The sequence below is a fragment of the Bos javanicus genome, chromosome 6 (assembly GCF_032452875.1).
Source record: "Bos javanicus breed banteng chromosome 6, ARS-OSU_banteng_1.0, whole genome shotgun sequence".
Classification (NCBI taxonomy): domain Eukaryota; kingdom Metazoa; phylum Chordata; class Mammalia; order Artiodactyla; family Bovidae; genus Bos; species Bos javanicus.
Window position 1 is genome coordinate 55,504,304 of NC_083873.1, and position 10,226 is coordinate 55,514,529.

Consider the following 10,226-nt stretch of genomic DNA (forward strand, 5'->3'; position numbering starts at 1 on the left):
CCCTATTACAATGGTTTGACTTCAAAATATCATTGGCACTTTCATCATTGTCATTGTGGATACACAAACAAGCTGGGAAATCTCAAGTTCAGGCAAATTTTTCTAGTAAGAACAGAGATTTAGTTCAAATACTAATATTTTTAAAAAGTCAATGTTAGTGATAATGTAAAAGTAGTGCCAATATAAGATTCTAATCACACTTCCTATTGACTTCCAGTGTGAACTTCTTTCAAGAAGTCCCATAAGGTCTTTGAGCCTGCTTTCTCATCTACTAGATGAAAGTATTATGTTAGAATGCTGACTTTAAAAATATATCATAAAATATCTATGAGCAGTTTGTGATGCTGGTGACATTCTAGACTTTAAGATCTATAAGTAACATAAACTAACATTGGTTTAAGTTTTTCAGCTTACTAAATGCTTTTACAAATGGAGAGGCAAAGTTGTCGACTGTGTTTGCCAATACCTTCAAAGTTTGAAGGTAACATATCTGCTTTGAGATTTCCCCCTCTTCTACTGACGAACATTAATATACTAATATTGTGTCCCATAAAGTACAAGCTAGCCTAAAATGGATTAGGTTTATTTTCATATAATGAGTCAATCCCCTGACACCCGTTGTTTGCCAGCTTGTGCAGGTGGAGATCATGTTGTGTACTCAAAAAGCAAGAGAGATTCCCGTCTTCAGAAGATCTTATACAGTGACTATCATTCTCTCACTTTTCCTGGCAAATTCACAGGGGTCAAATATAAGTCTTTGACTTAATGACAATGTCACACTATTTTCATATTATAGGAAGGTTAGCCTTAGAACAGTCTAAATAACCTAAGCAAGTTCAAAATATTCTCATTTCCATGTTCCTAAGATTTTCTGAGTATATACACCTCCATTTCTGCAGAGCGTATAATACTTTTAAGCTGTTAAGTTACCAGACTCCCAAAATAATGTAAGATAGGTATTTCCTTCTTAGAACAGTCCTTTAGATGATCAAACGATACTTAACATCTCTGGTAAAATGACAATTGATCCCTTATTTTCACACAAAACACACTAATTTAAAGAAGCAAGGTATGTCACTGCAGTGTTTTCTCATCAAATCTACTTCGGAAATAAGGATAAAGACAGTTTTAAACATCATTTGGTATTTACATTAGACACCTGAGGCCTCATAATTTTTCGCAATAAGCTCAGAAAGATATGTATTAATGGAGTATGCAATAAAGAGAGTGTTATGAGAATCATGCGTCTGTGAGACTCTGGAAGCATGCATTAAACAGTATGAAAAATATAGCCTATGTAATCTTCAACTGATAAACAATTTAAAATACTAAAATCTGTACAATATTTTATTAGAAAAAGCACTATACTTTCACCATAATTTGGATTCATCTTACTCATACCTGGGACCTGCTACCAGACAAAGACTCCTGCTGCTGCTGCTGCTAAGTCGCTTCAGTCGTGTCCGACTCTGTGCGATCCCATAGACAGCAGCCCACCAGGTTCCCCTGTCCTTGAGATTCTCCAGGCAAGAGTACTGGAGAGGGATGCCATTGCCTTCTCCTAACACTCAACAAATTCTAAGAGTTTAAATGTTACCTGACAGGAGCCAGGATCAAAAGTCAGACTTTTCTTTGGGTGGGGCTAAATTCCCCACTACATTTTTCATTTATGTCTGGAGTTGACTCCTTCTAATCAGTTCATTATACCCCACAGCCACAGTGATATGCCCCTCATAATTTCCTGTTGCTCTCACAACAAACTAGAAAAAAAGTTGTGTTCCCATTTCCCCAGTCTCATTTTAAGTCATAGATCATTCCACTTTCCCTTCTGAAGTCATGCAATCCTTCTATAATCCTTTCATCACAAGACCATCTCAAGGGCTGAAACTTCGGCATAAACTGCTTTTCTTCCCTCTCCTATTTGCCAGTAACTAGCACTGACACCGGAGAAGGCAATGGCACCCCACTCCAGTACTCTTGCCTGGAAAATCCCATGGATGGAGGAGCCTGGAAGGCTGCAGTCCATGGGGTCGCTAGGAGTCGAACATGACTGAGCAACTTCACTTTCACTTTTCACTTTCATGCATTGGAGAAGGAAATGGCAACCCACTCCAGTGTTCTTGCCTGGAGAATCCCAGGGACGGGGAGCCTGGTGGGTTGCCGTGTATGGAGTCCCACAGAGTCGGACACGACTGAAGTGACTTAGCAGCAGCACTGACACCTCTTATTTCTTAGCCATCACTCATTATATAATTAATATTTTCTTTCCACAAGAGTTTGCTGTGCATCCAGTAAGAATTATGTTGATTTTTTTCTCCTCAGTATACCCTAGCATTTAGTACAGTTTATTATATAATAAACATAAGTTAATGTTTACTTTAACCAAGATCATTATATTCAAATTGATTCACCCCAATCTTAAGAGTGTGACGTAGTGAATAAACTCATTCTCCTCTTCACATGATCAGCACATATTTGTGGAGCACGAGCCAGACATCCTGGAATGTGAAGTCAAGTGGGCCTTAGGAAGCATCACTATGAACAAAGCTAGTGGAGGTGATGGAATTCCAGTTGAGCTATTCCAAATCCTGAAAGATGATGCCATGAAAGTGCTGCACTCAATATGCCAGCAAATTTGGAAAACTCAGCAGTGGCCACAGGACTGGAAAAGGTCAGTTTTCATCCCAATCCCAAAGAAAGGCAATGCCAAAGAATGCTCAAACTACCGCACAATGGCACTCATCTCACACGCTAGTAAAGTAATGCTCAAAATTCTCCAAGCCAGGCTTCAGCAATATGTGAACCGTGAACTTCCTGATGTTCAAGCTGGTTTTAGAAAAGGCAGAGGAACCAGAGATCAAATTGCCAACATCCGCTGGATCACAGAAAAAGCAAGAGAGTTTCAGAAAAACATCTATTTCTGCTTTATTGACTATGCCAAAGCCTTTGACTGTGTGGATCACAATAAACTGTGGAAAATTCTGAGAGATGGGAAAACCAGACCACCTGATCTGCCTCTTGAGAAATTTGTATGCAGGTCAGGAAGCAACAGTTAGAACTGGACATGGAACCACAGACTGGTTCCACATAGGAAAAGGAGTTCTTCAAGGCTGTATATTGTCACCCTGTTTATTTAACTTATATGCAGAGTACATCATGAGAAACGCTGGACTGGAAGAAACACAAACTGGAATCAAGATTGCCGGGAGAAATATCAATAACCTCAGATATGCAGATGACACCACCCTTATGGCAGAAAGTGAAGAGGAACTAAAAAGCCTCTTGATGAAAGTGAAAGTGGAGAGTGAAAAAGTTGGCTTAAAGCTCAACATTCAGAAAACAAAGATCATGGCATCTGGTCCCATCACTTCATGGGAAATAGATGGGGAAACAGTGTCAGGCTTTATTTTTCTGGGCTCCAAAATCACTACAGATGGTGACTGCAGCCATGAAATTAAAAGACGCTTACTCCTTGGAAGGAAAGTTATGACCAACTTAGATAGCATATTCAAAAGCAGAGACATTACTTTGCCAACAAAGGTTGGTCTAGTCAAGGCTATGGTTTTTCTTGTGGCCATGTATGGATGTGAGAGTTGGACTGTGAAGAAGGCTGAGCACCAAAGAATTGATGCTTTTGAACTGTGGTGTTGGAGAAGACTCTTGAGAGTCCCTTGGACTGCAAGGAGAGCCAACCAGTCCATTCTGAAGGAGACCAGCCCTGGGATTTCTTTGGAAAGAATGATGCTAAACCTGAAACTCCAGTACTTTGGCCACCTCATGCGAAGAGTTGACTCATTGGAAAAGACTCTAATGCTGGGAGGGATTGGGGGCAGGAGGAGAAGGGGACGCCAGAGGATGAGATGGCTGGATGGCATCACTGACTCGATGGATGTGAGTCTGAGTGAACTCCGGGAGTTGGTGATGGACAGGGAGGCCTGGCGTGCTGTGATTCATGGGGTTGCAAAGAGTTGGACACAACTGAGCGACTGATCTGATCTGATCTAAATGCAAAACTATGTATAACTGGAATCCACGGTATACAAAACAGTGCCAACAGAAGAAGATATGTTATGTAACTGGAGGTAACAAAGAAGTGGGCTCCATTACCAATCTGATCGATAGCAACCTTTCCCTAATTCAAAGAACTATAACTATAAGCAGCCCGAGAAGTTCATTCAAAGACCTAGAAATGAACTAATATTATTACCTTTAACTCTGATTTGACTTTGTTTTCTGTTCATGCACAGAATTAGTGAGAAAAAAATTGACAACAAAATTACCAACATAAATTCACAGGAGACGAGTAATGAGTCATGCTGATCACTACGCTCTCTCATTATTTGTTCACATACACCCTTGTGTGTCATCTCGGAACACACGTGCAGAGATGGAGAAAACAGAGCCTGCTTCTGCGTTTGCTCCTTTCTTTCCAACACAGATGTTTGGCAGCACTCATGAGATGGCATTGTGCTAATACTGAGCCACGTTTATGCTTGTGTTTATCTTCAAATATATCTAACTGGTTTGAAGCCATAAATTTTTTTAGCTATAATTACAATTATGCCCTGGGTGACATTGTGGATGGCTTATTGTGTTTCTAAAAAGGTAGGAAAGTCTGCTCCTGGGAATTAGTGAGTGAATGTAATGATTCTAGAAGCAACACTATGTATCATAATGAACGCAAATCAATATTTTTATGGTGGAAGTTGATGTGTTTGCTGCTACTTTCTTTTCTAAGTTGAAAAAAACCAGAGTTGGAGTAAACAGCTAACATTTTCACAAAAAGCTGGAAATTTTAATACATGGGTTATTTCCAAAGGTAATAAAAATATAGAATATGAAAAACAATACAATGAATTCTTCACTTATGGAAAACAATTTCCATTGTCCAGATACTCAAGCATCTAAAACACAACTGCAATCTATAACTTAACTCCCTACTTTCCTTTTTTCTTTTAATTATGTAAATTTTAGGTGTACAGCATTATAATTTGACAACTGTGTATGCCACAAAATGATCACTGCTATAAGTCTGGTTATCATTCATCACCATACAGTTGATCTCCTTCATGCCTTTTACCTACCCCCAACCCACTTTCTCTTGGTAAACACTACTCCGTTTCTGGTATCTATGAATTTGCTTTGTTTTATTATATTCTATTACGAGTGAAATGATATGACGTTTTTCTCAGTATGACTTATTTCAGTTAACATAATACCTTCAGTTTTCATTCATGTTGTTACAAATGACAAGATTTTATTTTTTTATAGCTGAGTAGTATTCCTATTTGGAGAAGGAAATGGCAACCCACTCCAGTGTTCTTGTCTGGAGAATCCCAGGGATGGGGGAGCCTGGTGGGCTGCCATCTATGGGGTCGCTCAGAGTCGGACACGACTGAAGCGACTTAGCAGTAGCAGCAGCAGTGTTCCTATAGATAGATAGATAGATACACATATATGTATGTGTGTGTGCGCGCGCCACATTTTCCTTACCCATTCATCCATCAGAGGACCCTTTGGTTGTTTGCATATCTTGACTATCGTACGCAATGTTGCAATGAACATAACAGTTCACGTATCTTTCAAATTAGTGTTTCATGCTTGTCATATAAATATCCAGAAGTGAAATAATTGGATCATATCTTAGTTTTATCTTTAATTTTTTGAGGATTTTCTATACTGTTTTCTATAATGGTTGTGAAAAACTTAAGGAAATCGATGGACTTTACACTTCTATTTTTGTCCTACAGGAAAAGGGAGGGACTGTATTGTAATAAGGGCTGCACAAGGCCATTAGCATAAGATCCTAAGTATAGTGTTTATAGAACTTACTCCAAGCAGTCAGCCAGGCAATGGTCCTGGCTGCACAGAGTGAGATAAAAGGTGAATTGCAGTCTTCTCACCTGGGCCCTCCAGGCCCTCCAGCCTTGGGCCTATGGGTGAGCTGGAGAAGCCAAGGGCAGGAACAGGCTGAGGGCTGTGTCCTGCAGGACTCCAGAACCCACTCCATAGCAACCAACCAGCCTGGTTCAGGCCTTGAAGCAGCAGTAAACCTCTCTGCCCTCTCTGCCTCCACAACCTGATGGCCACAGCGGTCTCCATGGGCTGTGGTCCACAGGATCGGACCTGTTTGGGGCCTCTGGAGCCTGAGGACTGGTGGGAACTGGATGCTTTGCTCCTTCAGTGATGACAGCTGGGCAGGGTCTGGGGACCCAGCCATGAGGCCATCACCAACGGAGATATGCCTCTTCTGCCCTGCCTGTGCACTGGTGGAAGGACCCATACTGTGTGCTCCATGAAGACTCCCGGGCAGTGTTAACTGGCTGGAGTAGGGACTGCCTTCACTTAGCCAGGCCCTGACTTCAAAGGGTGAAAGTTAAGACTTGGGACCTTGCCGTTTCTTGTCAGGATGGAGAATAACATTTGTTTTGGTGGAGGTTTACAGGAATAGCATGACCTGACTGTGAGCTCACTTCAAGCACAAAGGTCTGGCCCCAAGAAGTTTGCAACAACTAACCACATTCCTGCCTCAACTTTCCTATAAAAGGATTTTGCTGAACGTTTTCAGAGAGTTCAGGGTTTTTAAACCATGAGCCACCTATCTCCTTGCAAACCTTTCTCTGCTCCAGACTTTGATGTTTGGCCTTACTGTGCCTTGGGCACAAGAACTTGAGTTCAGTAACAATCTCATTGTGATTTTGTTTTGCATTTCCCTAATAACTGGTGATGCTGAGCATCTTTTCATGTGCCTGTTGACTATCTACTGGTTTTTTTTTTTTTTTTGAAAAATGTCTATTCAGATCTTCTGTTAATTTTAAAACCAAACTTCCTACTTCGAGTTTCTGAGTGCCTTATATTTGAAATGTCTCTCAAGGAGGAATGAAAACAAAAATAAACTGGAGATAAAAATAGTAAAACATAGGTATTCAAAAACATTGGAGGTAAACTGGGCTTAAGTAGGCATATTTTCAGAATGGCTGAAATTTTGGGCTTTAATATTAAATGACACTAATGTGTCACATTATAAATGACATGCTATGTCACATTATTATGTGCCATGCACTGACCAGGTGCTTAAGAATTTCCTCTTATTTCCTTATTTTGTGGAATAAAGAATTAAGCATAAAAAATGTCAAGTAAGTTGTCCAAATATCCAAAGCTATTAATAAATGAAATTGCAAAATACAAAAAAAAAAAAAAAAATTCATTCCAGCATTTTAAAATAGAAATCTGCCTTAATTATAAGGAAACTGCTCTGTGTGTGAAGTCGCTTCAGTCATGTCTGACTCTTTGCAATTCTATGGACTATAACCCACCAGGCTCTTCTGTCCAAGGGATTCTCCAGGCAAGAATACTGTGGTGGGTTGCCATGTCCTTTTCCAGGAGATCTTCCTGACCCAGGAATCAAACCCACATCTCTTTACGTATCTGGCATTGGCAGCCAGATTCTTTACGACTAGTGCCGCCTGGGAAGCCTGGAAAACTGCCCTACCCCTGTGTCATAGCAGTGTAAAACCTCAGGGTCCAGCATTGTACCTGCTATATTACGTGCACACAACATTCACATTACTGAAGAATTAAAATGAAGAAAACGAAAAAATAATGGAACAAATATGGAGGAAGCGTTTATGTCTTTGTTGGTAACATAGAATCATCATTAAAATCCTTAAAATCAAAATTCCTATCAAGCTTTTCCCTCCAATAGTCTATATCTAAGTGATACTCTTTTGGAAAATCTTAACCAAACTTCACAGAAATATATCCAAACGAAAAACAAGAGTATTTTTAGATAAATGGATATCATTCACCATGAACTTTTGTGGCATTATTTAGACAACTTGCTGCTGCCTTTTTTTCCTTTTAACTTCCTGACTGAATTATATTAGAGGAACTGGTACCCCACTCCAGTACTCTTGCCTGGAAAATCCCATGGACAGAGGAGCCTGGTAGGCTGCAGTCCATGGGGTCGCTAGGAGTCGGACAGGACTGAGCGACTTCACTTTCACTTTTCACTTTCACGCACTGGAGAAGGAAATGGCAACCCACTCCAGTGATCTTGCCTGGAAAATCCCAGGGACGGGGAGCCTGGTAGGCTGCCATCTATGGGGTCACACAGAGTCAAACACAACTGAAGTGACTTAGCATAGCATAGCATAGAGGAACTGAATCCTGGACATCTGAGTTTTTTCCTATGGTTTTCTAGATTTAATATTTTCCAATTTATATATTAATATCACTAGCTATTTTATATGTATCTTTTTAAAAGTGAAGTCATCCAAGGAAGAAAAGGTATAATATTTGTAGTTGAATGAGAAGAAATTTCATTGTTTATGTTTTCATACAAAATAGAATTGTCTTTAGTTGTAGAAATGGACCTCTATGTTTCTCTCTCTATTTCTCTCTCACCACTGTTTTTTTTTCATAAAGTCATGTTCGAAGTCTAAAATTAGAGACACAACAATTTCTGAACAGAAAAAAAAGGCTTCTTCTAAGCCATTACGAGTCACAATTCACTTGTTCACACCTTTCTCTGTCCCCGTAAAACTTCCTGTACTCACCCTATTCAGAAGGTCTTTGCCATCTGATTCATGTGTAAACATGCACTAAGCTGTAGATTAATTACGTCATTTATAATTTGAATTATGAATGCCTTAACATTTGCCTTTTAATTTAGTTCATGGATATATTCACCCGAAGAAGGGCTAATGTGACATCTCCAAGAAAACTGCAGTCACAGGGGAAAAGTCAGAAAATAGAACAACAGGTCAGATAAGAGGTTAAGTTAGATGAACTTAGCAGATACGCTTAGGCCATGGTGATGGTTGTAGCCGTGCAGAGCCTGACCGCCCAGGCATCCAAAGTGCTGTGCTGTCCTGCCAGCCCGCAGCCCTAGCTGGCCAGGTTCTGCTGGTCATGGTGCTGGGCCAGCAAGGTGCAAGCCCTGAGGAGGTGTTCGCCGTGTGCACTAGGTGGGGAGCTGGGAGGACGCCCCAGGCGTGCAAGCAACAGCGCCTCACACACCTGAGCCAGGAGGAGAAGGTGCTGCAGAGGAAACTAAAAGACAGAGTAGCAGCTCAGACAGCCAGAAACCAAAAGAAAGCTCAGATGAGTGAGCTGAAACAACAAATGGTAGATAAGGGAGAAGAAAACTAGAAACTTTGCTAGAAAATTAGCTTTTACAAGATAAAACTCCTGGCCTCGTTTGTAGTTGAGAACCAGAAGTTAAGACAGCTCCTGGGGATGGATGACTGAAGAGGAAGCAGAGACCAGGGGGAATGGAGCCAGGCCAGTGGCCTCCTCTGCTGAGTCCACAGCAGGTGCAGAACCAGTCATTACCCCTCCAGAACATTCCCGGTGGATTCTCACGGTGTTGACTGTTCAGACTCTGAGTCTGATATCCTGTTTGACACTTTCTTCAACTTGGACCCAGTCATGTTCCTCAGATGTCCTTCCCCAGAGTCTGCCAGACTGGAGTAGCTCCCATATGCGGACTCAGAAGGACCCAATTCCTTACTGACTTCCCCTTGTCCATCTCTGAGGATGTCATCAGCCAAGCTGAAAGCCATTAATGAACTGATTTGCTTTGACCACGTATGTATAAAGGACTTAGTCTTAGAGATACCCTCTGAGATAGAGAGCCAAGTTAATGTGGTAGTGAAGATTGAAGAAGCACCTTTCAGTCCCTCAGAAAAAGATCACCCTGAATTCACTGTCTCAGTGAAGGAAGAATTTGTAGAAGATGACTTCATTCCGAAGCTGGATATCTCAGATCCGCTTTCAATCAGCCACTGCCTAAAGCCATCTTCCTGCCTACTGGATGCTTGTGGTGACTGTAGCTATGAGGGTTCCCCTTCTCTCTTGAGTGACAGGTCCTCTCTGACCATTCTTGGGAAGACCCTTTTGCCAGTGAACTCTTCCCCTGGCTGATTAGTGTCTAAAGAGTGATCCAATATTGACCCTCTTTTCTTGACAATTACACGGCCTGGAGGACAGCACAGAGGCCTGTGCTTCATCCAAAAAGCCAAAGCACAGGGTGTATGGTCCTAGATAATTCCTCAAAAGTATTGGTTCAAAACTCATCAGATCAGATCAGATCAGATCAGATCAGTCGCTCAGTCGTGTCTGACTCTTTGTGACCCCATGAATCACAGCACGCCAGGCCTCCCTGTCCATCACCAACTCCCAGAGTTCACTCAGACTCACGTCCATCGAGTCAGTGATGCCAT

The 10,226-nt window shown here is 41.2% G+C and overlaps 1 pseudogene; it reads left to right on the forward strand.

Annotated features, from left to right (window-relative positions):
- The first annotated feature begins 8,782 nt into the window (after nt 1-8,782).
- LOC133250092 (uncharacterized) lies at nt 8,783-9,938 on the forward strand (annotated as a pseudogene).
- The last annotated feature ends 288 nt before the right edge of the window (nt 9,939-10,226 follow it).